General features: G+C 33.4%; 1 pseudogene across 1 annotated transcript in view; it reads left to right on the top strand.

Annotated features, from left to right (window-relative positions):
* Window positions 1-5952, top strand: part of LOC102870655 — a 30707-nt pseudogene extending 24755 nt beyond the window's left edge. The window contains exons 4-6 of the transcript XR_439016.1: window positions 2821-2930; window positions 4005-4132; window positions 5704-5952. The product of XR_439016.1 is annotated as a la-related protein 1B-like (transcript). The remainder of the gene's footprint in view (window positions 1-2820; window positions 2931-4004; window positions 4133-5703) is intronic.
* Window positions 5953-7176: the final 1224 nt, after the last annotated feature.

Below are 7176 nucleotides of genomic sequence, written 5' to 3'. Positions count from 1 at the left end.
TTTGTTGACCTTTTCAAAGAACCAACTCCTAGTTTTGTTGATAGTTTCAATTGTTTTTCTGTTTTCTATTTCATTTATTTCTGCTCTAGTTTTTATAATTTTAGATTATAATTAATTGCTAGAGCAATTCGTCTTTTGATTTACTGACTGCTGATGCCAAGAATATTGATTGTGGAGCTGAGCAAGATGTAACTGTTAACAACCTTAATCTCTTCTCCATCTTTCATGATGCTGCCAAGTGTCCCAGTGGTGAGAATGCTGATTTTTCCCAGTTGGTAGTTTTCTTTTCACTCTGTTAAAAATAGTTCTTTTTGTTTTCTCCTGAATACATATTTTATTTTATTTTTTATAGTTTTAATGAACATTTACAGATATTTTGGATTTCCATTCATTCATTGCTGCACTTGTCTCCCCACCCAGCCCTTTTTTTATAAGCACACAGATTTAATTTAGAAGGTCTCATTCATCAATTTTATCCTCTCCAGAGTGAGCATATCTGGCTATATTTGACAGTCTCTTTATATCATAGACTAGGCTATCAAAGCTTGATCCCAGTTTGTCTCTGATGAACGTTATCGTTTTGGGCTTTACTCCAAGGTCTCTCATCCACCTTGAATTGATTTTTATGTGTGGTGTCAGATGTGGATCCTGCTTCAGCTCTCTACAGTTAGCAACCCAGTTTTGCCAGCACCGTTTGTTGAAGAAATTGTCATTTCCCTATTTGATAAATTTTATTTTCTTGTCGAATATTGGTTGACCATAGATAAGGTGGGTCCGTTTCTGGGTTCTCAATTCTGTTCCATTGTTCTGTGTGCCTGTCATTATACCACTACCATGCTGTTTTGGTTACTACTGCTGTGTAGTAGGTTTTGAGGCAGTGTAGCTTTTTACCAGTGTCCTTGCCCACTGTCTTAATTATTTAATGCTGCTATAGCAAAGAGACAAAAATGAATGGATTTAACAAACAGAAGTTTATTCTCCACACTTTGTTGTTATGTGTCATCAAGTTGAGTATGACTCATAGCAACCCTTATGAATAATAAATTTGAACTCTGTCATGTCATGCACCGTCATCATCATCTCTGATTTTCTTGAGCCCATTGTTGCACTCACTGCCTCAGTCCTTCTTGTTGAAGGTCTTCTTCTCTTTTTTGCTGACCCTTTACCAGCCCCTCCTAACAACATGCCCAAAATTTGTAAGAAGTTTTGCCATCTTTGTCTCTTAGTAGCATTTTGGCTGCAACTTCTCCAAGATCTATATGGGGTGTTTTTGATTTTGTTTTGTTTTTTTGCATTCAGTGAGGTACTCAGTATTCTTCTCTATCAATTCAAAGGCATTGATTCTTCTTCTATGAGCATTATTCATTGTTCAGCTTTCTAGTGCATAGCAGTGCCTTGAATCAGGTGCACCTTAGTCTTCAAACTGACATCACTGCTCTTCAGTACTTTGGAGAGTCCTTTATACCAGAGTTTCCCAATCCAATCTATGTTTTTATTTCTTAACAACTGATGGCTTCGTGTTGATGCAGATGTTGATTGGATGTTGATTGTAAAACCAAGTAAGATGAAATCATTGACAATTTTATTCCTTTCTCCATCTATCATGACGTTGCCTCTCAGCCTAGTGGTGAAAATTTTTTTCTTGAGGTTGAGATGCAGTTTATACTGAAGGCTGTAGTTTTGGATATTCTGCAGCAAGCATTTTAAGTTCTCCTCACTTTAAGTAAGCAAGGTCATACCTCCTGTTTAATGCAGGTTGTTGATGAGTCTTCCTCCTATCCTTATACCACAGTTTTCTTCATAGAGACAAATTCAGGCTGCTAACTCTACAGGAAGGCCTGCTCTCTTTCTTTTCATTTGTAGAGGAAAGTCCTTGCTTCCTTCAGCAGCTGTAGGCTGCCCTGCCTGGAATTTCTCTGTGCCTTGGCCTTCCTCAATGTTAAGAAGCTTCTTCTTGCAGAAACTCTTAATACTGGCAATTATTTCTTGATGTGGTTTTGAAGTCTTATCTTGACTCAAAATAGACCATACCCTTGTTAGCATTCCCTTATATCCAGTTAGGGCTGTGATGAGATGAAAGAATTTTGCATTCCTCCCTTACCTTTCCAACAACCACTTTGTATTTCTGTTCATCAGGGATCATAGTTTCCACATGGTATCTTTACATGCATATTTTTTGGGAGGACACAATCCAGTCCATGACTTTCACTCTCATAAAGTTCTACTTGTTGCCACTAGTTTAAGTCATATTCTGTAGAGTTTGCTGCCACATTGTCCACAGCTAATCTCAGGCTCTCTAGGCATTCAGAAGAAAAACAAGGACTTATCTAATGATTACCCCTCTTTTAGCAAAACATCTGCTGTAGTCCTACACAAAAGCAAAGGGATTTGCTGGGCTTTTTTAAGAGCTGTTTGATTTTTTTTTTTAAGTGCTAGAGTGAAGATTCTGTTCAAGATAATTTAATACTATGCAAAACACCATAAGCCTTGGTTTGGGAAAATGAAAATATTCCTGACTTGTTAGTCTTGACCAGTTGCTTAGAAATAACAAAGAGTTGATTAAAGAAGCTAGGAGTCTAACTGTTCAAAGTCTGTCCCTGTACTTTCAATGAGGTTCTTTGGCTAAATCAACAATAGGCAAATCCATCTATGGATTCACCTCAGCTAAAGATTTTATATATGAAACATTACATATATTTTCAAATTTATTTTATGTTAAGGATTATTTACCTGTGTACTCATACCCATGTTGCTAAATATGAGATGAAGCATTGCATTCAGTAAAACCTTGATTATAAATCTTTTCTTTACTTTCCACAGGTATGGATTAGAATGTTTATTCAGGTTTTATAGTTATGGACTGGAAAAAAAATTCAGACAAGAAATATATAAGGATTTCCAAGAAGAAACGAAAAAAGACTACGAATCTGGTAAAAACTAAGATACAGACCCTCTCTATGGAAATTGTTAACAGAAATCTGACAATGACTAGGGAGGGAATTCATATCTTTTTCTTCACTGCAGAACTTTTAAGACTTTTAGGCCACTATTAACAGCAAGAAGATCTTTTCTGTAAAATGCTAGAAAATAAGTGATCCCAGGTGTTTCCTTTATGGAGGCGTGTTTTATTGCTGCCCCTTCAAAAAATGCCTACTTGCATGGTCTAGTAAAGGAGAATGCTATCTAATGTCAGTAGCTATGCTTGGAAAGATAGAAAGGAATTAAAACTTTAGGCCAAATTAGACCCTAGATCAGAATACCATTTCTACTACAGTAAAATCTACCAAGCTGTGTAAGGCAGAAACTTGTCAGAGAAGGAAAATACTTTACATTAGTAGAACATTTGAAGTGGTAAGACTTCATTCTTTCAAAGGTGGAAAATTCACAAGACTTTGATAAAAAACAAAGCACTCCTATTAGGTTCTGGCTCTTCCAGTTTTGCTGTGCCCTGTAATGTGACCTTGGGCATATTTGTTTGAGTTTTAATAAGGTTATTTTATTTTATGTATATAAAATTTTATAGTCTTTTTAATAATTTTAAATTAATGATAAAAGTAGCCTCTATGATGAGCACATTTATATTAATTAAATTGTATTTTCTTAAATTGTCTTAGTGAAAGTTTACAGAAAGGTTAGGTTTTCATTCATTTATTGACACATTTCCTTCCGTCCTCCTCTTGGACAAATTTCTTAACGTTTCTAGCTTCCATTTCATCATTTATAATACACACTGAAACACCCAATCTACAGTTTTGTATGATTCCAATTAGGGAGATATCTACGACACATAATAAAGTATTTAGAATAATTTTTATTACAAAGCAGTTATTCACAAATGTGTTAGAATGTTAGCTATCATTACTGTTTATTTCATAATAATATTCTCAAGGGGTAGATAAGGAGCATAATGGAAGAAATACTGTATCCTCAAATAGGATCATGTTCATTGTGCATCACATTTTAAGAACTGGGTGTAATTCATGCTATCTGTTCTTTGTTAATAGGTCAGCTGTATGGATTAGAAAAGTTCTGGGCTTATCTAAAATACTCACAGTCAAATACACAGTCTATTGACCCAAAACTTCAGGAATACCTCTGTAGTTTCAAGCGGTTAGAAGATTTCCGTGTTGATGTAAGTTTTAGTCTTTTCATTCGTCTATATTTTATTATTTGTGTTACTCTTCTGTTTTGATCTCTTATCAATGGCTTTCTATAAACTTAATTTTGAATTTTTAAAATTTTTTTAACTTTATGTTTAGCAATAATGTCAAACTTTAAAAACAGGTGCAGAATTAGTATACTTTAGCATCTAGATCTTAACATCTTGAAAAAACTTAATACAATTTTAATTTTTATAGGCCCTATCACTAAATATTTTTAAGATTTGCTAGCTTTTGTATATGTGTTATTAATTTCTTAGTAGTTGTTTGAAGAATTTTTAGTGTTTAATGTACTTTTAGCCACATAAAGTTTTTGTAACATATATAATGGCTTCAGGATACCCTTTTATTATATTAGGGCAAGAATACTATGCTCATATGTACAGGCAGGACAGTGCCCTAAACAATCTGATTTCAAGAAGAAAAACAACACTTGAGGAAAAAGTTGGGATGAACAAAAGAAGATAAGGTAAAAAGAGGAAGAAGAGAAATTAAAAGAAATAAAAAAAGAAGAAAAAGAGAGCTAGAGATAGAAAATAGGGAAGATACAGTTAGAGAAGGGAGGTCAAGTTAATTTCTGTTTACTGTTTAATTAGTTTTGCAGTTTTGTGTAAATGAATTGGATGGCTCAGAGATGGAATTAATAGAAATACTTGTATGCTTAGAAGTAAGAGCTAATTTCTAGATTGAAGTAGCCAGTTCCATAACAAGAATATGTACCGCTCTGTGGTAGTTACTTGTTGTAACTCTTGCCTTATCTGAATAAAAGCTAATAAATCCAATGTCCTTTCGGGAGTATAACAGAAGATTTGAGAAAGAGTCTATCATCTTAACAACTCTCCAAAGAAAATACTAGTCTAGTGTTATATGACTCTGGGTTCTTAAAACTCTGTACCTGGAAAGGCCTGTAAAGCTTATTTTGTAATGTAAAGTACTTTTTACTGCCTACCTATTTCTCCTGACTGTTTCAAGGAACTTAGTTAGGATCTTAATGGTATTTATATTTTAAAGATGTTTACATTTATTGTTATCAGTAATACTCTCTTTATCCTAGGAGTCCTAGATAAACTTTCAGACTTGATGAAAGTTCTTTGACTCTTCTCTCCACCCTGCTATATTGATGTATCTGTGAGTCAAACATTACTAAATTCAAGCAAGCCTAGGATATGAGTTTAGGATATGAGGAAAGGACTAGACTTCCACATAATTTGCAGTGAATAGAGGTGAATAATAAAGTGTCTCAGAAATGTTTTCTTGAAAGCCAGAAGTACAACTTCCATCCTTTTACTTATGCCTTATTATGTACCTTGTCCTAAAACATAAAAGACGCTTGATAAAAATGTGATGTGAAAGCATGAGCAAATGTTGGTGGGCACATTTAGTTGGGGGATTAAATTTTTTTCTAAATGACTTAAATTGATCCTAACTTTGTATTAAACTAATAAAATCTGAAACACCAACGTAATTGCTCTTCTTGTTGGCAAAGTCTGGTCTTAGGTCATACAGTAAAATTGTCAACTGTGTTTTGTTTCATGATTTGCAGCCTCCTATTAGTGAAGAATTTGGAAGAAAAAGATATTCATCTTCTACTGTTGAGGAAAGTAATCGTCATAGACTTCCATCTAATTCCTCTACAAAGCCACCAAATGCTGCTAGTAAGCCTTCATCTGCAGTTCAGCTTCAGGCCACAGTTAACTTTTCCAGAAGGAATACTTGACAGAAATCCAGTGACAGTTTGCACCAGAACAGTCCTGCCTCAGTTTCAACAAATGGTGAAATGCCTGAGAAATAGACTCTTAAGAAAGTTGTTTGTCCTTGAAACCAGCATCTCTATCAGTATTTGTTTGGGAAAAATCTTCTGATGCCTAATTGTGAGAATCAGAAAAAAAGCAAAAGAGCAATAGTAGCATTTTTCCTGTCAAGATAAATTCTAAAAGCGTTTTCCTTGATTTTGTGAACAAGGATAATTTTGGGGACCTTTATAGAGATCCTCTAGTTATGTATTTTGGTCTCAGTATTTTGTTTTCAAAGCCATTGTTTATAAGAACAGCATTCCTTAAATACATTTTAAAATATGAGGAATGCTTGACATTTCAGCTCATACTTCTTAAAGAAGATACAGTATGTTGTATTCATCTCTTCTATAGAGCTTTCTTAAAAAATCCAAATTACCCCACTATCAACTCATATTTGAACATATAAAATATAAAGGAAGATTACGTATATATTTTTAAATTCATAAAAAGAATATGTAATGATAAGTTTACTCTTCTTTCAGAAATATAATTTAAAGGAATTTTTTTTCCATAGCTGTAAAAATATATAGCAAGAGTGTATAGCTAAATTGAAGTATGAGTACTTTGGATGCTTGGTTTTGCTCCCCCCCCCCCCTATTTTCAGTGTCATACCTCATGACTACTGTATCTACTGTGTTGGTGTGAAGTTTTCTGAATAGGAAAGATTTACTTTTATTTTCTATATAAATTTGTACAAGTAATTGAAAATTGGTTTGGGATTGGTAGGATTGTCCTAAATGAATTAAATCTTGCACTGTTTAGAATGCATCCTCTGTACATTTGCAGGTGAGTATGGCACAAGCATTCAGATTATCTTCAATTTAAAAGAAGTACTTTTTCCTCTCTTTGTTTCTTTTAAATTTGCTTTATGCTCAGTATTTTTAAGAGTTATAACAGATTTATTTCTATTTTAATTTTTATTGCTTTTGCAACTAATGTAAATTATAGTTTCCGTTTTTATGGGAGTTCAAAAAATAAAGCAATTTTCTGAATTATTTGAATTGATTTTTAATTTTTTAAATTTTGGAATGTAGTTGAAAAGTTGTAATTGTATTTAGGTTTTTCTAGTAGAAGACAGTTATATTTATGAAAGATTCAGTTTGCATCTATTTTTATTTAGTACAACGTGTTTCACATATGTTTATTATTTTGGCAAAAACACCTAGTATCAGTATACTAAATTCTTCTTTTTGAATGGGGGAAGTAGATAGCCTGTACTT

Source organism: Elephantulus edwardii, unplaced genomic scaffold (genome assembly GCF_000299155.1).
Source record: "Elephantulus edwardii isolate Elephantulus edwardi_28Jun2011 unplaced genomic scaffold, EleEdw1.0 scaffold00311, whole genome shotgun sequence".
NCBI classification, from domain to species: Eukaryota; Metazoa; Chordata; class Mammalia; order Macroscelidea; family Macroscelididae; genus Elephantulus; species Elephantulus edwardii.
The sequence above is the reverse complement of the archived record's forward strand: the minus strand, read 5'-3'. Positions and strand labels throughout refer to the sequence as shown.